Source organism: Thamnophis elegans, chromosome 8 (assembly GCF_009769535.1).
Source record: "Thamnophis elegans isolate rThaEle1 chromosome 8, rThaEle1.pri, whole genome shotgun sequence".
Classification (NCBI taxonomy): domain Eukaryota; kingdom Metazoa; phylum Chordata; class Lepidosauria; order Squamata; family Colubridae; genus Thamnophis; species Thamnophis elegans.
In genome coordinates this window covers 53,084,628-53,108,537 of record NC_045548.1, presented here as the reverse complement: position 1 = coordinate 53,108,537, position 23,910 = coordinate 53,084,628, and positions in this window count along the sequence as shown.

Here is a 23,910-nt window from a genome sequence, read left to right as displayed (position 1 = left end):
GACCTCAGTAATACTCATTAAAATATTTTAATAGGTGTTTTGCAAGTCACTTCATTCAATGATCACTTTGTTATAATGGTGGGGGAGTGTTATATGGCTATAAAGCTATTTTATAAGGAAAGTATAATAGCACTGTAAAAGTATAGGCTTATACTTCTGTAATGGTAATAAAGAGCAAGGATATTTTTGCTGTGTCGCTTCTATTAACAATCCAGCTAAAATGGTGTTAAATGGAAATGGCTTTTTTCTTTACCATTTTATTGCATTTCATAGGCTTCTTGACAGGAAAAGCCCTTTAATGTAGGGGTCAGTGTCACCAGCCTAGTCTCTGCTTTTAAAGCATTCTTTAAAGCATTCTACCGAGGACCTCCGGAAGATGAAGTGTCAAAAGAGATGCCTAGAGCGCCGCTGGGGGTCCAGTAAATCCGAGTCAGACCGAGCACTTTTAAAAGCTTGCATCGGAGCATACCTCTCGGCAATACGGACAACCAAAAACAACTATATTGCCGCTCTGATTGCGTCCTCTGAGTCCCGCCCTGCCGCCCTGTTTAGGGTGACCCGCTCCCTCCTAAATACGAGGGTTGCAGATAAGGGAGGCACTCGCAACAGTCACTCACGCCCTCGTGACCTCAAGACTGAACTACTGCAATGCGCTCTACATGGGGCAGCCCTTGAAGAGCATTCAGAGACTTCAGCTCGTCCAGAATGCAGCCGCGCGAGCGATTGTGGGTGTACCATGATACACCCACGTTACACCTATCCTCCGCGAGCTGCACTGGCTTCCAATCGGTCTCCGGATATGCTTCAAGGTGCTAGTTATCACTTATAAAGCCCCTCATGGTATTGGACCTGGGTACTTGAGAGACCGCCTGCTGCCAATTACCTCCCAAAGACCCATTAATCGCACAGGGTCGGCCTCCTCCGGGTCCTGTCTACCAGCCAATGCCATCTGGCTACGACCCGGGGGAGGGCCTTCTCTGTCGCAGCTCCGGCCCTTTGGAACGAACTCCCCGCGGAGATTCGGACCCTCACCTCTCTCCCGGCCTTCCGAAAAGCCGTTAAAACCTGGCTGTGTCGGCAGGCCTGGGGTTGATGAATCCTCTTCCCCTCTTGACAGGTATGGTTGTTGGTTATTTTAAATACGTGTTTTGTATTGTATGTTCCCTTCCCCGTTTGAGTTGTTCACTGCCCTGAGCCCCTGCAAAGGGAATAGGGCGGCATATAAATAAAACAAAACTTCAAACTTCAAACTTCCTCTCCTTGAGTAAGAGTAGGAAGAGACTGCCCACACTTACATCAGTGGGCTCTCTTGCGTCTTCAGCTCAGCTCAGCATGGAAGCTGAGAGTGAACCATACTAATACAAAATTCCAAAGTGTCGCAATACTATTAAAGATAAAATCTAACTTCCAATCAAATATTTATTATGATCATAGACCAGTGATGGCAAACCTTTTCAGCACCAAGTCCCGAAAAGGTCACATGTAAACATCATGCGCGCACGTGCACACTCGTCGAGGCTGCGGTCTGGAAAAGCCAAACTTCTGGGTTCTAGCATGCATTCACACCTGACGATCAGCTGGCCAGTGGACATGCACACACCAGTTTTCGGCACTGCCACATGCACGAAGGGATCATGCTCAAGAAAAGTCAAATTTTTGAATTCTAGCATACATTCGCACCTGATGATCAGCTGGCCAGTGCACATGCGCACACCAGTTTTCGGCACTGCCACATGCATGAAAGGATCGTGCTCCAGAAAAGCCAAACTTCCGGGTTCTGGCATGCATATGCACCCAACAATCAGGTGCTGAAGGAAAGCTGATTGTCATGCACACATATGCACCAAAAACCTAGAAGACAAACAGGCAAGGCCACATGTGCCAAGCGACATGGCTTCGAGTGCCATTATGGGCACACGTGCCATAAGTTCACCATCATGGTCATAGACCATCATATCGATATAACTTCAGAGACATATCCAGGTACATTTCTTGGCAATATTTGTCTTCTGGGATATAGTCTTCTGATGAAGGATTAGCCAGAATTGAACCCGGACCCCATCAATTAGGAGCGCTGTTTGCCAAGTGAACTGATTTTATATTGATGTATAAAATGAAAGACATTCATTTAAAACATTTTCTGTTTCCAGACTATGCAGACTGTCTCTGCAGATGCTGTACTTTCCCCTAGTAATTCTGCAAGGAACTTTTCTATCTGCGGGCAGCTGTGGAAGCAGATGCTAGCTGGGGAAAATTAAGGGATTTGCACAAAATGAAAAACACATTTTGTTTTGAGTTCAAAGCAAAGCAGCCCCATCTGGAATTTTCCAGTGGAACAATCTGAATTGGAGATGTTCTGAGTACAGAAAAATTCAGACGGACTTCAGTATTTTATGAAGATGAAAATTAGTATGTTCTGAGCATTCCAATTAAATAAGGGTCATATTCCAGGATGACGTGCTTGCTCCCTTTTGACAATTAAGTCCTAAAAGTATGTTGGGTGCTGCAATCCTTATTGCATATTATGCTAAATTTTAATAATAATTTAAAAATAGCCTTTATTATTACCACCTATAGGCCATAAAGCAGCGGTTCTCAACCTGTGGGTTGTGACCCCTTTGGGGGTTGAACGACCTTTTCACAGGGGTCGCTGAGACCATGGAACCCTCACGTTCCTTGAAATCCCCCGCGGATGGGCTCTGGAGTCATCGCCGGCCGTGCAGAGCGTTGCCGCAGCTCCACGCCGTGGGAAACATAGGTGCGCGTGCACACACCATACAATTACAGCCTCGGAGACTTAGTAATGGTGGGAACTTGTTCCCACTCGCCCGGGCTTCTGCAAAAGCTGCTTTCCAAGGCTTTTCAAAGCTCTCCAAGCCCTCCGAGGGTACTGCCAGGTACTTTTAAGAGTGGGTGATTAAGTGAGAGTGAGTGAGACAGACAGACCAGGGGTGGGTTGCTCCCTTTTCACTGGTTTGAATGCGGGTGAGTGGGCAGTTTAGTGGCCCGCCTTCTTTGCTAGTTTGGATGGGTGGAGAAAGGAGGCATGCAATAGTCGAGGGCAAAGGTGCTCCCCATCACCTTTGGTGATAGGGTTGCTTTATCACAAGCTCCTTTCTTTCTCTGCCTGCCCGAATGAGCGAAGGAGGTGCTGGCTCCGAACTGTCCGCTCACCCGCATTCAAACCAGCCCCCCCTCCTGTCTTTTGGCATGGGCTCTCTGGAGGGGGAGGGAGGTTCTTTTCAAAGACTGGCTTCTTTCCTTCCCTCCTGCAGCTGGAAAACAGACATTTTCACAGTGGCGACAGAAACACAATCCCGGGCAGTCAGTTCAGGCTCTCCCTTCCCCAAGCATGTCCCATTGTTGCTGGAGCTGCTTTTGTTGAATCTGGTGGGGTGGGACTCTTGCCATCGCTGAGAGCTTCGCTGGCAGCCACTTCTTACTATCGCCGCCGCACCGGATTCAGCAAAGCGGCTCCAGCAGATTCTTGATGTTTTTCCATAAGGCAAGGGTGTCAAACTTACTTTGTCACAGGGGTGTCACATGACTTATCAGATCTTTTTTCCCTTTCTCTAAGCCGGGTGTGGGTGTGACCAGTGTGTGATGCACTGGGCCCATGGGCTGGGAGTTTGACAGCCCTGCCATGAGGCATCTTGATTACAGACAGTGTTAGGCAGCAATTTTATTGAGGTCATCTGTGTAAAGGCTAAGCTTAGTAGATGTTTTTGATGTTTGGTAGCCATGGTCTGACTTCTTCATTATTGTTGTCAGAGGAATGGATGCAATGACAAGGAGTAATGATGATAGTGAATCTCCTTGAAAGATTTGTATTTTGATATTTATATCTCACAATCTATCACCACTGACCAACAACTATGTTTTCCATTGTGTCATTGATCATTCCATAATGCTTCTCTATGTTTCTACTGACTCCCATCATTTCTAGGTACTTGATTATCCAATCATGTGGCAGCAAGTCAAAAGTCTTCTCGTAATCAATCCATGCCACATTCAAGTTGTCTTCTTTCTCTTGCAGTTTTTCAAAATCATCTTTTCAATTAGCAGCTGATCTTTTGTTCCTTTGCAGTGTGGCCAGGTTATTTTTTCAGCCCAGGTGGAAAGATCTTGTTTTTTAACCAAATGCTGTTGGACTCCATCATCTACAACACCAATTATTATTTTGAATTAAAAAAAAATAAAACTCATATTGAAAGTACAGAAACAAGGCACTTATTTACTATGTGGGAGCAGTTCCTAGGACTTTGACCTGAAGATGGTAATTGAAAATAATATGAAATTAGCTCTGTTGGTCTATTCTTTTAATTGCCCCCATGATAGCCTGCATATAATTCAATTGGCACAAACCTAGATTTTTCCACCTTCTGTCTTGCTCAGGTAATAGACTATGACACATTTGGTCATGGTAGGCAATTTAACAGATAACACTGGTCTTCTCTCTGGCAATGCTACAATCATGCTGTTGCATACTGAATCTGGATCACATAATGGGACCACAACCCTGATTGCTGAAGCTGCTGGTGGTAGGAAACACACTAAATGGCCTTTTCTTCTGGAAAAAGATCTGTTTCTTCTTCTTTGCTTGGGTCACTTCCAGGAATTTTCTACACTAAGGGAAATTGTCACCACAATGTTTCCTTGACCTTAAGCCATACAGACTGGCAAGCACAAATCCATCCTTTGTTTCCCAAGAGATTCAGCCAATGAACAACTCCAATATGCTTTTGTGGTCCTCAGAAACAGCTTCTCCTTGAATTTAGTCAGAGCAGAATTGAGCTTAATCTATTGTTTCTGTGCTTAACAAGTTCAGTATAAAGTAAAAGACTTAATTCCATTAGAGAAGAATGTCTTGAAGGATGTAAATTTAAGTGGAGCTTGAACAAGCACTGGACTACTACCTCTCTTTTACATTGTAGTGGAACTAACTAGCAGAGGACTATTGGTAAGAAACTTCATGAAAGCTATGATGGCCAAGGCCATTCTTCCCAATTAGATGGAATTTACTGTTTGTGCCTGCCCTTTGCTCAGAACCACCCTGAACCATATGGATTATAGCAGGCGTGGGGTTCCTGCCAGTTCTAACCTCTTCTATAGAAGAAGTTCCACAAATATACAGTGCCATTTAGAACTGGTTCCAGCTCCCTCCCTCTGCCTGTCCGCACATCATCAAGATGAACAGTGAGAGGAGGAATTCTGGGAGTTGAAGTCCACAAGTCTTAAAGCTGTCAAGTTTGAACACCCCTGGGTTTTTTTTTCTAAAGGGTTAGGGGCGCAAGGGTCTTGTAACTTGACAGCTTTAAGACTTGTACACTTCAATGCCAGAGTTCCTGAGCCAACATGACTGGAAGAGGAGTTCTGGAAGTTGAAGTCCACAGGTCTTAAAGCTGTCAAGTTTGAACACCCCTGGGGTTTTTTTTCTAAAGGGTTAGGGGTGCAAGCACTCTTGTAACTTGACAGCTTTAAGACTTGCATGCTTCAAATGCCAGAGTTTCTGAGCCAATATTTTGGTTGCTAAGCAAGAGCATTATTAAGTGAGTTTCACCACATTTTACAAGTTGGCCACGCCCACCCAGTCACATGACTGGCAAACCACTCCCACCCAGTCACATGGCTGGCAAACCACTCCCACCCAGTCACATGGCTCCCACAAAGCAGGCCACACCTACAGAAAAGGTTCTAAAATTTTTTGAAACCCACTACTGGATTATAGCCATCTTATGTGCCATCTGAATAACATCAGCATCTTGGCATGAAGCCACATCCACCATGGGAGACCTGGAGACATCCTCTCAGTTTGCTCTCTGAATGAGAACCTGTGAATGAGGAAAGGGGGGTAAGATGCTCTCACTCCAATTCAAAAACTCAAATGTCTGAGGAAAAGGGAGTATATGTGTTAAGGTAAAACCACTCATGGTGGTTTGATACTTCCTCTCTGCAGTAGTGACCTGTGTGATGAAGCTGATGTACAAGGAATTCTGATAGTTGGAGGCAATCATATCCATCAAACTGAAAAGTATGCTATCTAAAACAATAACGTGACAATACCTTTATTAGTTAAACTAACACATGTTGGAACACACACATTTTAATTCATTGCAAATAGCTGAGGCTTAGAACATAATGTATTGGAAAGGAGAAAGTAGCAATGGTGTTGAGGATCAATGTAAGAATAGCAAGCATTTTCTAGAAATGGCTGTTGCCTTATTCTGTACCAAAAAAGGGAAAACCAAAAGCCATTTTTAGTTTAGAGCCCACATAAGAAATACAGTCTCCCGTGCAGAGAAACTTTGGAATATGTAGCTCTGATCACATGGGAAAGTTCATGTTTTATTAAATCTAGTCCTAAAACATAAAACATAAGTTGATTATATGTAACCAAATGCTGCTAGATGTCCATGGGCAATTATACTAAAATATTAAAAACTATTTCATTGCTTGGGAAGAGAGATAAAAATATAAAGCTGTATAATTTTGATTTAGTTGCTTCAATTTCCATTTTTGGACATTAAAAATGTATACAGTATAAGAAATACCATCTTCATTGCAAAAGGATATGAAACTGTCCCCCCCTCCCTCCGCCAGCCAGAATATCAGGCCAATTTAATGTGGTGAGTTGCCAAATGTCACAAGAAGTTGCTGTTGCTTAACCTACTTAAGCAAAGACAGAGTAAATCCCTCTCTTAGTTTCTATGGGACAAACCCAGCAAAAATGGCATACATAGTTTTAGAGATATTTTAATTCAGGCAGAATTTCTGTGGATGTGTCTCCAAAAAAAGCAACACAGCCACAATCTGAAGTTCCACCCTCTTTTTACCCAACTTGACTTTTTCATCCCCGTCTTGCAGACTCCCCTGACTCCAAGCTGTGGTGGATTAAGGCTCACTGGTCCCCTAAGCACTGACAAATCTTGGTGCCTCCTTTGTACATACTGTACAAATATTCATTGGGGTTTTTTCTTTCTCAACTTTGTGGTGCAACCCTTGGGTCTGGTGCCATAAGCATGTGCTTAGTCTGATTAATGGTTAATATTGACTCAGGGAGGGGTTCCTGACGGCATTACTACCGGTTCAGCGCGCAAAAAGTTTTGCAAGCCAGATGCATGCTCCGCACATGTGCACATTTGCAACTAAAAAGGTCTGCACATGCACACAAATGCACACAACATTTAGAAAAGGAAAAAAATACTTTTTTTCAATGAAGATTGTTTTGCGCTTGAAAATCAAGATGGCGGCTGCGAAGATAGAACCGGTTCAGGTGCATGTCCAGCCAAGTTACTACCAACTCAGTAGAACTGGTCCGAACCAGTAGGAACCCACCTCTGCACTGACTCCAAGCTATGTTGGAAAATTTCTACAAATAGTAAGGAAAATGAATTTGCTTCTGAGCCCTTATTAATCATGGGGCTTTCATTCTAGCCTAGCGAACACAGCTAAAAACAAGGATAATGAAATTCTGGGGAAAAAATCCCTTCCTATTTGCACAAAAGCCCATCAGTCATTTGGCACATGCATATAGTAACAAAATAAACCAGAAACGTTGGCTAGGTGAACACCTTTACCTGGAAGCCCGGGTCTGGTCTATTCAGCAAGTATGGACAAAGGATACTGTGGTAATGGAGCAATGGATAATGGTAAAGTAGAGCTATCTGTATTTTGAGTTAAAACTCTTGTTTCTATCCAGGACATATTTTTCTTCTGTATCATTATGAGCTGGAACAAGTTGGTATCCCATAAGATGCTATGGTCTCATAGTGTTAGAAAGTATTGTCGCAGGAGGTAAGGTGTTCTAAGGAACGCAGACTTTTGCAATTGACTGACGGTAATTTTGTCAATGACAATGATATTGAAGTAGTGCTCCAGATACTTTAGGGATTGCACCCAAGATGCCTATAAATATTGGTACTATATTTGCTTTCTTTGTTTTTCTGCTTCAATTTGCAGGTCTTTGTATTTTGTGATTTTCTCCAGTTCTTTTCTGTTTTGTTGTCTCTAGGTATTGACATTTCCACTATCCAGATTTGTTTGTCTATCTTATCAACAATTGTCTTGGGTATTGCAGATGCTTGTCTGTTTGAATTCTAAAGCCCCAGAACATGTTAGCTTCTTCATTTCCTATTCATTTGTATATTTTGCATTTATTTATTTATTTATTTATTTATTTATTTATTTATTTATTTATTTATTTATTATGTCATGGTTATATAGCATATATTGGAGGTGGTGACCCTCTGAGAACTGTATGCAATGAAATTTCATTTTAATGCATACCAATTAGTGTACATTCGAAGTAACAATAAAGTTATTATTCTGTTTTGTTCTGTTACGTTCCGTACCATGCTGTGCTGTCCTTTCATTCTTCATTTTCTATTCATTTGCTATTATTTTATTATGTAACAAGCAAAGCAACAAACTAAGATCTTTACAAGAACAGAATATTGTTTTATTTTTGGCAAAAAATAAGACACTGGTGCAGGAGTCTCTTAGAAAAAAAGAAAGATCTTGCTTAATAAAGTCCAAATCATTCTTTAGGTTTGCTAATAGAAGCAGCCATGGTTACAAAATTAATCAGTCCCTCCTATTACAGCAAATTGGTGAAGATTCTATTGACATGTCTTCATCTACATGTCTCATCAGAGGTGTCCGTGCCATTTAGCTACAATACCCCAGAGGGTTTATTCTTCACAGAATCTTATAATACTTCAATTAAGGGACACCAAGCTGCCAGCCAGACAGCCAAGCATTTATTTTTTGATGACTCCTTAAGTTGTGCCACAGGCCTATCATTAAGAGAATATTTTTCACAGCATGTTGCAAAGATCCTCGCGCCATTAAAAGGAATTGAAATAGCATCCAATTTGTTGTTTCCACCTAACAAAGATATTTTTCATTGCTGGAACAGCCATTAAAAACAATCTGTTTTATTGCCTTCTGAAAGATCACAGGAAGTACACACAGTGATTTATTTCGGGGATGACAATAGTATTAAAGGCACCATGAATTTGTAGGATTTCGAATAAATATTCAGAAGTTTTGTTTTTATTGGTGTTCATTTATCATTTCTCCTGCTTAACCTAAGTTTATTGACACCCATGACTGACCCCCAAACTCAATTGATACCTATAATGATGCAGACAAATTAAAATGGAGCACAATCTCTGGGAAATTCTGGAAACCCCCACTGCTATTCAATTCCGTGTAAGTCTCTGTACTGCAAGCATCTGATGAACTAGATTGTGATCCATGAATTGTTATGTGATAATAAAGTTGTTGGTTATTAAGATGTCATAAGAGTTATCTTTGCTGCAGAAGACTAATTATATAACCAGAGACTGCATTTTCCATAGCTTACATTTGCCTCTCTTCTGCACCACTTCTCAAGATGACAACCTCATGTTGCCTCAGCGAAAGCTGTGTCTGTTGTCCACCTATGTAAATGATGTGAATATGTCCTTTGGAATAAAAGATTAAAAAAGAAAAGGGGAGAATGATATTCACAATGCTACTGCTGGCTGCTCTGCTGTGAGACCGCCTGCATCATATTGGTGGACAATATAAAATTCTCCTTCAAAAGCTATTATTTCTTCTATTTTTCCCCCTTTGCTTGGTCAGTAGGGCTGATCAGCCACCCCAGAATGTTGCAGTACTCAACAAAGAACCAGAGAGATTCTTGAGGAAATAATAATGTTGTGGGTGGATGGTAGCACTTTTATTTGAAGTACCATCCGTAAAGTCACCAATTTGTCAATAGAAAAAATGTAAAAGATGGTTTCCTTTCTGATGCCTCCTAAATGGAGAGAAACAAAACAGCTAGAAGCTGGCTGAGCATGATCCAGATTGAAAGAGGAAAGTGGAGGGAACTGAATTGATTTAGGATTTACCCAATAAAGTGAGACTAGGAAGATCAACTGAAGTAGGAAGTTTGCACGTAGAGCAAAGGAAGAGGTTAGGAAAATTGTGGGGTGATACAACAAGCAAGGATACTGTTGTTGTGTTGCAGTTATTAAACACTCTTTTCCTTATTCAAAAATTCCTGTATAGATATTTCTCACTAAGTCAAGATTTGTATGTTGGGAGATAGCACATTGTGTTACCATGAGAAATGAAAACATCAGAGCAGATCGGTGAGAGGGGTATCCAAAGGGGCTATGGTATTTCCTAATACTTTAATACATTAAAAAACAAATGTGTGAGCTTTACAAACAGTATTTATTCCTGCAACTCCCTGGACAAGTTGTTTGTTTGCCTGCAAAATTTTGGAAGTGTTTGCCATTGCTGCCTTCCTAGCGTTGAGAAAGAGTGACTGGACCAAGGTCACCCAACTGTTTTATACCTAACGTGGGGTTTCTAGTTAGCATTTCTTCTTAAGCACTACACCAAAGTGGTTCTCAGTATATTAATTAGGAGGTATTTTTGAATATCAATTTTATAAAATGAATGTGTAAAACTCCTTAGACTCTAAGTAAAATTTCAATATGCTGCTATCTTTTCAAAGCCCTTTATTTAAAAAAATGTGACTTTATCCCCTTGTACTGAACAGCCTTTTCATCCTATTCAACAATTGATGCAATCCTGCAGCCAATAAAAATCACAAATCCCTCTGTTTAAGAGTATGAGCTGGTTGAATTTAATGTTTACTATGTTGCTGTGTGCTCAAAAGTCTACCTCCTATCATCCTACTTACATACACTCATATATTTGCATGAGATGGTAGCCATACTTGAATGGTTCTAGGTTCCTTTTCCTTTCTTTTTTTCCCAGATTTTTTTTTGTTCTCTTAAATAGCATTTTAAGTTTTCATTTACATAATTGTTATTCTTCTTTACATTTATCATTCTTATACATTTGTTATTTCATTTAATAGGTTATAATATATAGTTTGGGTTGCTTTATTTATCATCCCTTCCTCTTGTTGAAACACCACCTTATTTTCCCTTTCTTTTCTCCCTCTCTCCCTTCTCTACTTTGTTCCTTCTTCCTCTCCTTCCCCTTCCTTCTTCCCTTACCTTTCTCCTACTCCTACTCTTCCTCTCCCTACCCTCTCTCCTTCTCTTCCTCTCCCTTCCATCCTCTTCTCCTCACCTCTTTCTTCTTTTTCCCATCTTCCTTTCATTTTCTCCTCTTTTCTCTCTTTCTTTTCTATTATAGTTAGGTGTCTCTTTCAGATCTCAGTTTATGTTTCTTTGGGATGGTATTTCCGCAAACCCAAATATAATTTGATATCATTTCTTATTCCCTTACCTTTGCTAATCTACCCTAATTATATTCCCCTCCCTTTATGTCTCGCTTTTGGATGTATACTTATATATTTAATATTTTATTTTCTGTTTTCCCCTTCTTCCCCCACTTTTCCATTTATCAGTGCCTCATCTGGGTTCTATATCTTCTCCCTATTTTCTTTTCTAGTTTCTAGGTTCCTTTTCTATGGCATTCCAATAGCAATACTGAGTTGGTGGACAGTCGAATGTTTCCCAATAAGAATATTGCTTGATATGATAACATAGGTTATCATCTGAAATGAAAGGAATATCTGCATTCTAACTAAGTTGATTCCCCTTAATTTAAACTGTTGAATTACACTCATACTAAACATGTCAGAATGTCAAAATTTATGATGCTTTTCCTGGATATGTGCCAACTTAACATTAATTAAATGTTATTGTGATATTTATGCCATCAGTGACATTTGAAAGGATGCTAAGAGGATGCTGTCAGATGATACTTACTTCAGCTATCAATAAAAAAATCCTTCATTTTTAGTCACCTTCAGATGAAAAGCTAATCTCCCTTCTATGATAGAAACCAATTTGCACTCTCTGAAGAAATGGCCCAAATTATACCTAAGGTATTTCCTAACATTAAAACAAAGTTAAACATAGATTGCACATAAATCTGATATTTTAAATTATCAGGCTGACATAGAACTAATCCACAATTCTGTGCTTCCTGCAGTGATTTTGATATATGAATTATGACATGCTTCTCAATGAACTTCCTTTAGAAATATCTTGTCTAAAAGATATTTTAACTATACAGCCTCATGGGAATTCTACAGGGTCAGAAAACCTCACTGATATTCTAGTGGGAAAAAATAATCAGGCTGAATTGTTTAAGTATTTGGAGCAGCAATCTAAACATATGTTGATTCAGTGCTTAAACTAGGGCAACCTATGAGTTTTTTCTTTTCTCTGTCCTCTCCTAGCCTATGCTATATCTGTGATAGTAAATAAATTTGAATAATTAGTGCTGATTAGAAAAAGGTATACATCTGATGAAGAGACATGCCATTTTATATGGAATATTCTTGGAATATAAAATATGTAATTAGGGGTGATATTTTATATGGTTAAATAAACATCATATCATGAGAAAATCATCATTTTCTCATCTCATGTTTTGCATATTTATTGTACTTGCCAAAATCCAGTACATTTGGAGGGCAAGTTGAGGAAAGCTAGATTACATGATTGCCAAGGCAAATATAATTTGGAGTTCTTGATCTCAAGGGGAACTAAGGCTAAGTGTGTCACTTGAGCTTTAGAAAAGTAGATTTTAATCAACATGGTGCAATAATAAATAGCATTTCATGGCAAAAGAAACTAACGCAAAAGGGAACCCAAAATAAGGGGGAGGTTCCTAAAAAAGAGTTATTAAAAATACAATTGCAAATAGTTCCAAAGATGGAAAAATTCAACAAAAGAACCCAATATATACAGTAGGTATATTTGCCACATAAAAAAACTTACTGAAGATATAAGAAGAAAAAGAACATGTATAAAAGATGGAAAGAGAACCAGTTAATTAAGGAAGACTACATAGAAGTAGCCTGGAAAGGTGGCTATTAGGACATTAGGACAGCAAAATGGAAAATAATCTGAAGCATACTAAGAACAAAAGAGCTTATTCTGCAAAGTCTCAAATAATTAAATAAATAAAACAGAAGAGGATAGCAACGGTATACCAGCAGCTCAATGAAGGAAGGAAAATACTAAAAGCTTCTTGATTACTATTTATAATCATTTGGTCTTTTCCAACAAGTTAAGTCTTCCATTCAACGGTTGTAAACAGCAAGAAGAAGGAGAAAGACCAAAGCTTGAGACTTAAGAGAATGATGGTCGGGGAAAAAACTATTTCCTCTGAATGAGTAAATGTTGTTATATCTCCAGAACTAAATGAATTACTCTGAAGAAACCGACGGCCTGAACTTATGTAATAGCTGAGAAATTTTGGAGAAATGGTAAAGTACAGGATAATTGGAAAAGAACAATGTTGTTCCTATCTTCAAAAATGGTGAAAAATGAAGATTCATACTAGTCAGCCTGATAATGGGAGCTTCTAAAGCAGATAGTGATTGCCTCCCTTACAGTCACTGAGGAGGCCCTGAAGCAAATGTTTAGAAACCCTTAGGTAAACAAAGAACACAGAATCATTCTTTAAGTCCTAGGAAGTGAGACAGAATTAAGAGATTCAGGATGACTCACTCAAGTATAATAGCAATAGAAGACTTATAGGCAGTCCTTACTCTTCAGGTTATAACAGCAATTGGGACCAGGATTACTATCACTAAGAAGTTGTAAATATGATATTATGTGGCATCATGTGACCACAATGCTTAATGGAAGCCCTGGTTGCTGTCTTAGCTCCAGGGCCATGTGGTTGATAAGCCGGAAGAGGTGAGAATTTTGGTCAAAAAAACCCTGAATCCTCTGAAGAGAGGATGATTAAATTGAAAACAGTTAACCCTGACAAAATTGATGTAAAATATAAAAACGCTCTCCAAATATCTGAAAGGATGTATATAAAAGATGGCCAAAACTTGTTCTCTATTGTTCCAGAATTTAGGACACAAAGTTATAGACAACTGAAAAGAAGATTCTGAATGTATATTAGAACACATTAAGAGCAATTTGACAATGAAACAATTACTCAGACAGTGGGTGGGTTTCTCTTCATTGGAAGTGTTCAAGTGGAGACTAAACAGCCATCTAATAGAGATGGTTTAATTTGATTTTTGCATTAAGTAGGAATTGGACTTAATGATCTAAATGACTGGTTCTGACCATAAAATTCTGTAATTCAGAGCTTAGGAGTTTCTCAGAGGCATCTGAGTAGTTTCCGTTAAAATGCAGTTTTGGATGAAAAAGATGTAGGAATATTTCATTAAAGCAATTATGACATTCTCTTTCTAAATTAACCTTTCAGATCATTAATGTCTTCAAACTGTCTTTCTAATTGCATTATTTTCTTTTATCTTGTCTAATTTTGGGGGGTAATCTATCCAGAACAGATGCACCTATTTTGGCAGAATTTTTATATCACTCTATAGAGACAGAGAAATAAATCCACTAGGAAGCATACCTAATCTAAAAATTCTGGGAGGACATTAAAACAAGCAGGAGGAAGCTTCTCTACTCGCTTAAAGATAATTTAATATTTAGGAAGGGGCAGAGAAAATGTTAGGCAGTTGTTTCTGCATTTCCATTCCAGCCAGGGGCCTGCTATAATGTTAATTTGTAATCTCCAAAAGAGATTGATTACAGATAGCTATAGATACAGATAAGATTATATGCTATGTAGTGTTAAAAACAATAATTTTTAAAAATTAGAAACAGTTACAATTCTCAGTTACAATCATTGACCTGCTCAAGGTTTTATAAATTGGACCAGCAAAATTTCATTCCAATAGGTCTTCTCTGATCAAGCTAGGGACAAGTTTAACTAAAGCTATGGGCAGACTAATTCAGAGCCTGCCCGTTACTAATAGTAATGATCCTTTGTAATAGCTGAGCTGCACTTTCTTCTCGATTAATCCAATTAGGCTGGATATTTTTTTTATTTTACATATCTGCCTCATCTTATATTTATACAAAACTACAGTGCTGAAAAAAGAAAGGGTAATATATGTGTAAAAAACTGGATTTCAACTTTAAATTTTACTATTTCGAGTCTGGCAGATACTCAAATATTCCATCAGTTAAAAGAAGAAAATGATTCATTGATGATCAAGAGGATTTATTAAAAAAAAGAGTTTATTGTAATTTCAGCTTTATACCATACACCAATCCTGAATTAAATTCTGAATATGTGTTTTAAATATATGAATTTGATTTTAATGTTTTATTAATTGTGATGTCTCTTTAGCAAATATGTCTGAGAGCTAAGAATATTTTGTGCAGGAAGCACCTATGTATTTTGTAGTCTTCTGGCCTCTGCAAGGGACTAAAATGCCTTGGCCGCCCCACTAATGGTACAGTAAATTGCATTTTCTCATTTGGAACAATGTAATAGATTTCTCTACAGAGTGATATATCATGCAACAATTAGGAGCCCTGGGGAATTAGATGACCATTTAAAATTTTATCAGCTTGTTTCAATAAACTGTTAATGTGACCCTAATGTTTGGGAAGCACTTTAATATAATCAGATTTTAGTTGTTCAATCTACTGGCATTAATGGCTAACTCATTAATCATGGTGTTCTCATTGAGACCTTCGACTCTCTGCTAAGTTCAGTGGGCCAGTTCTTGCAATAATAAAAACTACAGGCAATTTTGTATGAAGGAAACAAAAATAAAAAACTTATTTCACAGGAAAATATTGTTTTGGTTGGTCTCCAGCAGCTGACTAGGTCAGTTAGTAATTCATTAAGGATTCTGAGGGAGAAATTCCCTCTACACTTTTTATATTAGAAAATAACAAAATAAAGTGTATTTTCTTAACATTTATTCCAGAATTAGGCAATTAAATAGACACTATTAATACATCAGTCTTCTGTACCAACATGGCTGAGGAGAAATGGTGAAAGGTAATTTATGTATTGTTTCATTTGCGCGCACGCGCGCGTACACACACACACACACAGCACAAAGCTACAACAAATGCCACAATGCTTTGGAACTGAAGCATTATCATGCAGATGCTTACAGAATTGTTGAAAATGAAAACACTTTTGATTTTATTTGGTACTGACCATGCTTGGTCAAGTTGGTGTTGTTTTTTTTTGCACCCTTCACATATCTCAAATAGCTTGCAAAGCTTTATCCCAACTGTATTGAGCTGCTTTATACCTTCCTCTTACTTTCCAGGTAAGTTCGGCTTTATTGCTAAAGCAGGACTAGAACTCATAGTCTCCTGTTTTTTAGCTTAGTACCTTAGCCACTAGAACAAACTTATTTACTTTCTTTCTTTCTTTCTTTCTTTCTTTCTTTTTCTTTCATTCATTCATTCATTCATTCATTCATAAATTGGCATCATTCTTTTACATTGTACATACTGCATATTAAAATGTATTTAATATACATGTTGTATATTAAAATGGCTAATTTAATGAAGCAATGCTCTGTTTTTTGCATTTTTTTAAAAAAAATTCTGTTTGAAATGATCATATAATTTCAGGCTATTGTTCTGAATCTCTTTAGTTAGTATCTTAAGGGGAATAACAGATTAGCTTGATTTAAATACTTTGATTCCACAAGCTTTTTTGATGTCATATAAGGCAGTCTTCTCTACCTGGAACCCATCAGATGAAAACACCAATTTCTAGCTATGTGTAACAGAGATATACTTTACTGAAAAGGTAATTTAAATAATAATAAGGTAGTTGTCTTTATTCAAAAGTAGGATCTCGCTATATGTAAAGCCATTTTAACTGTTGTTGAAATCCTAATATTTTTGCAAATAATAATGTACCCTTTATAACTCAGATGTCTTATATTGAAGAATAGTATATTAATGAATTGGGTCTGATTTGGATTTTAGGCATCTTTAACAGCAATGGAAGAATTCATTTTAAAAACTGATTTTGAAGAGCTTTAGATTTCTCTAATGATACTGCAATACAAATCATGTAATGTAATATATAAATTATTTACAGTACTGTCAGCATTGACTAATGCATATTTAGTCTACAAAGAGAATTAAGTAAACAACCAGTGTCAGGAGAAGTATTTTTATAGTGACCACTTGCATGGTAAGCAGGCTTCAGAATTATAGGTTGGATAAAGGCTAACTTAAATCCCATTGATGCAATAGCTCGATTTTGGATCTAATCCAGTGCATTAAGTTAAGTCACTAATAGTACAAAACTGGGCATACTTTAATCTCATTTTGTTAAAGTTGAAACTGGAGGTTCTAAACAAATAGTCACTTGAAAGGGAGATGGGCAACATATAAATTTAATAAATACATATTTATTAAATTAAAGTTGGCTCACTGATAGATAATAGAATATTATAGAATGACAGAATGTCATCCCGCAACTTGGGAGTCCTCCTGGACCCACAGCTGACTTTTGACCATCATTTGTCAGCTGTGACCAGGGGGGCATTTGCCCAGGTTTGCCTGGTACGCCAGTTGCGGCCCTACCTGAATCGGGAGGCCCTCACAACAGTCACTCGAGCCCTTGTGATCTCCAGGCTGGAATACTGCAATGTGCTCTACATGGGGCTGCCCTTGAAGAGCATCCGGCGACTTCAGCTAGTCCAGAATGCGGCCGGGCGAGTGATCGTGGGCGCACCACGGTTCGCCCACATAACACCGATCCTCCGTGAGCTGCGCTGGCTACCTGTTGATCTCCGGGTGCGCTTCAAGGTGCTACTCACCATTCATAAAGCCCTCCATGGTAGTGGATCTGACTATTTGAGAGACCGCCTTCTGCCAATTACCTCCCTTCGTCCCATCAGATTGCATAGAGTAGGCCTCCTCCGAATTCCATCTGCCAGTCAGTGCCGACTGGCGACTACGCGGAGGAGAGCCTTCTCAGTTGCAGCTCCAACGCTTTGGAACGATCTCCCCGTGGAGATTCGCACCCTCACCACCGTCCAGACCTTCCGCACAGCCCTCAAGATCTGGCTATCCCGTCAGGCCTGGGGATAAGACCTTAACCTCGCTCCACCTGAATGCTGAATGAATGTTGTGTTTTACTGGTTTATTTTTTTATTCACACGTTTTTTTTTTCTTGTGTTTTGTCTTGCACCCCCTTCCTATTTATTGTAAGCCGCCCTGAGTCCCCTCAGGGAAAAGGGCGGCCTATAAATGTCATTAAAATGAAAAAAAAAATGAAAATGAAATTCTTACTCTTTAGATAGGAAATCAACTTGATAAAAATAGAATGGACTTCAAATTTCAGAGTAAATTATGTAGCTAACAAATCAGATGGAATAGGCCCTCTAAATTTAAGGACTGACATGCCTCATATTTATTAATCCAGAACTCAAAATAAATATGTTGTTTGATGCATCAATTTAGGAGAAAACTTCTAGGGGGGAAAACAAGCTCAAATGATTCAAGGAATTACAAGAAGACAACAAACTAGTACCTCTGACTCAATTTCATTTGAATCATGGTATCTAAAAGTGGCGTTGTATATGAAAAATATTATTTATGAGAGAAAGATTTGAATAAACCTGAGAAGTATTGTTAGATCCAAAGTATGACAGCATCTGCTGGATGGCAATTTGAAGATGCAGTGTTGGTAGACTGAAATACCATTCTTTGGAACTTCCTAGAATTTGGGGAATGATACTCCCAACACATCTAGAGAATACCAAGGTAGAGAAGGATATTTTATATGATTTCTTTTGGCATGTTTCAAGTTCTGCGGGTACAGGAGCGCATGATACAACTGAAGAAGCAGAAAGGTTAGTGAAAAGATGAATGTGAAAGAAGAGATGGACAGTGCTCCGGGGAAAAGAAGAGATTTTAATTTAACTTGCACTCTTCTTCTACCTAAAAAAAAAAATCCTCCTCTGTATCAATGACATGAGTGGGTTTCCAAGAGTGGACCAATATGATATACAACTTGAGTGCAATACATGACAGCTTTAGTGCACATTATCTGCAGTCCATCATGGAATAATGTGTCACATTAGCTGCTGGAGCCTTCCTGGTTTGATTTAGGTGACTTCATTTGTAGTCAGTGGACTACTCTGAACTACTTTGGTCAACTGACTCCCAGATTACATTGCTAGTGAATCTAGTTTGTTGTATGAGCATAAGAAAGCATTTAATTAAGTACGGGAAAGCTAAATTATGACAGGAAAGATATTCAAAAGTTCAGAATTACACATCTTAAAAATTCTGCTTTTTTAAAATGAAAATATTTCATATTAATAAAAATAGAATTAGAAGCAGGAAATGCAGCAATATGTCAAAACTGTCATATATATATATATATATATATATATATATATATATATATATATATATATATATATATATATATATACACGCATGCATGCAGGCACACACACACACATGTACTTTTCTTCCTGCAGTTCTATCCTTGAGTACAAACGAGTTGTAATACTCATTAGTTGTTAGGTGAAGATAAATTTCCATAATATTGACAAAAGATTGAGCTCCACAATGCCAAAAGGAACGGATTAAAAACATAATAAAAAATTAATGAGGGCTGAAGGGGAAAAAAACTTGTTTAAGTAAAATGACTTTACTAGAAGGGCTTTATTTGCCAACTTCTGGTATTTATTTGTTTAAGCATCACGCTCACTGTTTTTTTTATTAGAATGCAATGCCACATTTTCATATCAGACCCTTTGTCTCAGCCCCATCCCATAACAGAAGTAGCTAAAAAGGAGCCTTCAACTGATCTGCCTTTATCATAGTGTTTATCCAACACACTTTTTGCAACAGACACGATCTAGCAAACTTTACAGTGCTTGGATTGCTAGACACTGCTTTATGGAATAATTTTGTTCTGGCTGCAGGAGAAACTGGACACTTGATATCTTCAGGGGCTTTTGCTGGAAGAATTCCCGAATGGCTCTTTATACTTTTGTAATTGACTTAATTTTGGCAGTAGCACTAGGTGCCATTGTGATGATTGCAAGCACACACCAATCTCAATTACTTAATTTTTACATATATGCTCTCTGCAGTTATTTCCTGACAATTTTCAGATACTAGCCATAATGTCAGAAGTCCTTGGTCACTACAGGACCTATTCCCTTGCAAAGAATTGTGTTAGGCAGAAGTATCAGAACAGATCTCTTTTGTATCATCCTATGTTCCCCTTTCCATGGGATATCCATGTTCAGAAATAGTTCTAATGATACATAAGAGGTATGGACAACAGACTGTGATGATAACAAGGAGAAGTTCCTTTCACTCTACCCTGAACCTCCTCTCATTTTCTGTCACCTATTAATTGGGCACTTGTCATTCTAAGTGTCAATCTAAAATAGCTCTTCACTGTTCCACTCCATTTTAGGGAGAGGGGTTAATAGTTATTTTCTCATTAATAGGTTATAGTTGGTGGGAGTGGAAAAGAATATGGGGAAATATCTCGATTTATGGTCTTTATTACTGTAACAGAGTGGAGATAACAATGGGGTCATCACAATTGATGCTGACTTTTCTGGTTGCTGAAAGACTGATGGATATAACTTTAACTTGGTTATGGAGAAGCACTAATTTTAATAGAAACATAGGAGACAGGCTTATTATTATTATAAAAGAACAGAATATTATTTAGGCCACTGAATTAAATTGATTGCCCAGTTCAGGAAATAAATTAAAACATTCCTGGTAAATGGCTTTCTAGTCTCTGCTTGAACATATACACTGAAGGCAACCCACACCATTTTGACAATTGAACCCACACCATTTTGGCAATTGATTGCATTGTTGCATTGTTCAAAGTGCTATGAAATCTGATACTTTGATTTTTTTTCTTAATTAATCTGTACCTACACTCTGGAATGGTAGAGAACAATTCTTGGCTTTTTTCTCTTTTGATATCCTCAGATTGAATCCTGAAAGACCCACGGGGTGCAATGGAACTTTCTCCCAAGTACAGAATTAAGTATCAACCTCTTTCAACAGTAGAAAACCCGTTAAATCTATTTTTAAAGAAACAAAACAAAATAAAGGGGGAAAAACATGCACAATGTTCAAATATAATAAATAAAATCTGCCCCACTTCATGAGGAAATGTTAGAACGCTCAACATCTATGTTCTCAACAAGTAAATAACACATTCTTTGGCTACATTATGACCAGATTATATCTATTAGTTACTGCTGTGCACCATGTAAATCTCCAGATTCCCCTGGGAGATGAGAAAATCATTTCAGACTTCAATAACTAACAATCAGTTATTGCTCTGGGCAATAATAAAGCTGAATGCAATTACCTAAAGTGAAGTTAGTAGTGTAACAAATGAAATACAGATTTCTCCCTTTCTTTCCCTCTCAAAGTAAATGTAGCATCTCCTCATCACATACAACTGCATAGTGTCATACTGGCCTTTAAAATGCATTATTTGAACACTCTGCTTGACTCCTTGAAATATATGTGATTAAAACTTACAGAAACAAAGATAGTCTTTATACCATTACTTGTGTGGTTAGTAAATGAGTTGAAAGACAAAGAGCTATAAAAATGGAAAAAGAAAAACATTTTTCTAATAAAGCAGGCATCTTTAAAAGCTATGTATTTTTGCATGCCCTTCTTTATAAAAGTCAGTATTTTTTTTTACATATACACACATGCATACACATTTGTGAACACATGAATATATGCTTACGATACAAATAATTATAGAATAATTACTATGGATCCAAAAGACATTACAATGCATTTCTCTAATTGCAGTCCCATTCTCACATTTATAGCAAGTTTCTTTGAAAGTGACTGTATTAAACTGTATATATTATACACACAGATGCACACATTATGTATGTATGTATGTATGTATGTATGTATGTATGTATGTATGTATGTATGTATGTATGTATAAAAGAACTGGTGCCAGAACTTGTTTCTCTCCTTTTCTCTTTGTTTCATGATTTTAGACTGTATATCTAAAGGCAGGAGGTATTTTACTACTAATCTAAGTAAACTACTCTGGAATCTTTTTAGTTAAAGGTCAAAGTAAAATGTCCAAATACCTACCCATTAACAAATCTGATTTTCATTTTCTAAGGAAGCTAAAAATATAAATAATCCCTTTGGAGGTAAAAAAAGTTATACGGAAGACTAATTGTAGCTTCAGGAATTTGTCCTATTCAATTTTTGCTAGATCGTAGTTTCATTTATATGTCAGTGCTCTGAATTGGGCTATAAAACACAATTTGAAAGTGCTGGCATGGGGAGAGACAAAAAATAAATTAAATGCATCTTCCAGTGAAGCAAGTACTATGAAGAATTAAATAGGACAAATTCTTACTCTGTGTGGTTCATTGACAGTATAAACAATGCAAACAATAGTAATAATTAAAACATAGTTTCATGCTGAGATGAAAATTTCTAGAGCCTCAGTTGTGGGAAGTTTATGATTTTTCCATTTTTGTATTTCTGATCATAATTATGTCTCTGAGGCAGCAAGAGCTGGGACTTGTCATTTCCCATTTCCCTTCCCAAAACAAGATTAATTATTTTATATAGAAATCCAAAAGTTGATGCCAGAACTATAATAACTGTAAACAAAATATTTTATTATTATCTTTAAAATCAAGAATACATAATTTAGTGGCATCGTTGAATAAATAATGAAAAAAAATCATATACTCTAGACAATTCAGGATAAAGCTAAAAGGCAATGTTTAATGAAATATTGACTCATATTGTCAACAAAATGATAGTAGACAACTGTATGGATGATAGCATTTAGTAAAATGCTATAAAATCAATAGGGTGAAAGCAAGGGATGGGGAGAAATAGACTCAATGGCCCAGTCTTCAAATAATGGAATATAAAGCTATTTGTCCTTATTCCCCACATGAGAAAAGTTTAAGTGACAGTGCACAACTTTCTTATGGCTAACTTTATTTTTAGAGGACTCCCCAGTGAGGAGATGCTTACTTAATATTATTATATACTACTTCAAATTATTCATATTCATTCAATATTTATTAAACAAATTTATATGGCCATGAAACTCATACAGCAACTCTGGGCATCTTACATTGTCACTGTATATTTTCATTGAATCAAGTTAAGAGAATATGGATAGAAAAGCAGAGACATAGGTTCATAAGTTGTTTCTCAATGTACAAAGCTCTGTGGCATGTATACCCTTTGGTTGGTTACTGACTGATTGGTTTTTTGGGTTTTGGTTTCCAATTAGATTTTAAAACCTTGATATATTCATCTATATAATTTGCTGAGCATAGTTGTGAAGTCTGAGAGCTTCGAAATTTAAATAATGAATGACCTTTAAAATAAGGACTATACCAACCATTATAATCGGTCCTCCCATGAAGCAGAGCAAGGCATCAGAGGTATTCTGAAAAAAGTACATCTGTTTATATTTATTTATTGTATTTTCTGTTTTCCCAGCTGAAAACGGAAAATAGGCTTGAAGAATGTTTAGGACAGCTCTGAATGCAAGGCAGATTGTTGTGTTTGGGATAACAATGTCTCCAAGGGCAAAGGTTTTTAAATATTTATATGCATGACAAGAAATAAAAGGGGTACTTGGGGACACAATCTCAAAGGATGTGAAAATCTGCTCACTGTCCCTGAAGACTATAGCCATGGAGACTTAAGCTGGTGTTTGTTTGCATGGTAATAGAAAATGGACTTAGCTTTACTACTGCTGTGACTGCTACTACCATTGCTGCTACTACAGCAGCTGCTGGAATCTCTGCAGACAACTGCCTGTATCAAAAGCTTTTCTGTTACTACACAAGTAATGCATTTCACAATTGCTCCTATAAAGAGTCCTCAATTTGAGCCTGCCAAGTTTTCATTTATTTACTGGACTTAAATATCAATGCACAGTAAATAAAAATAGTTTATTCTCTTGATGTTTAATCCTATTTTTCACCAACTAGACACACCTTAAAAAACACTTTCTTTTGTGAAGTTGGGCCAAGAGCTTGAAATGGGCACACTTATCTATCTAAATGTTCCCTTGAACTGGGGTACGACACCC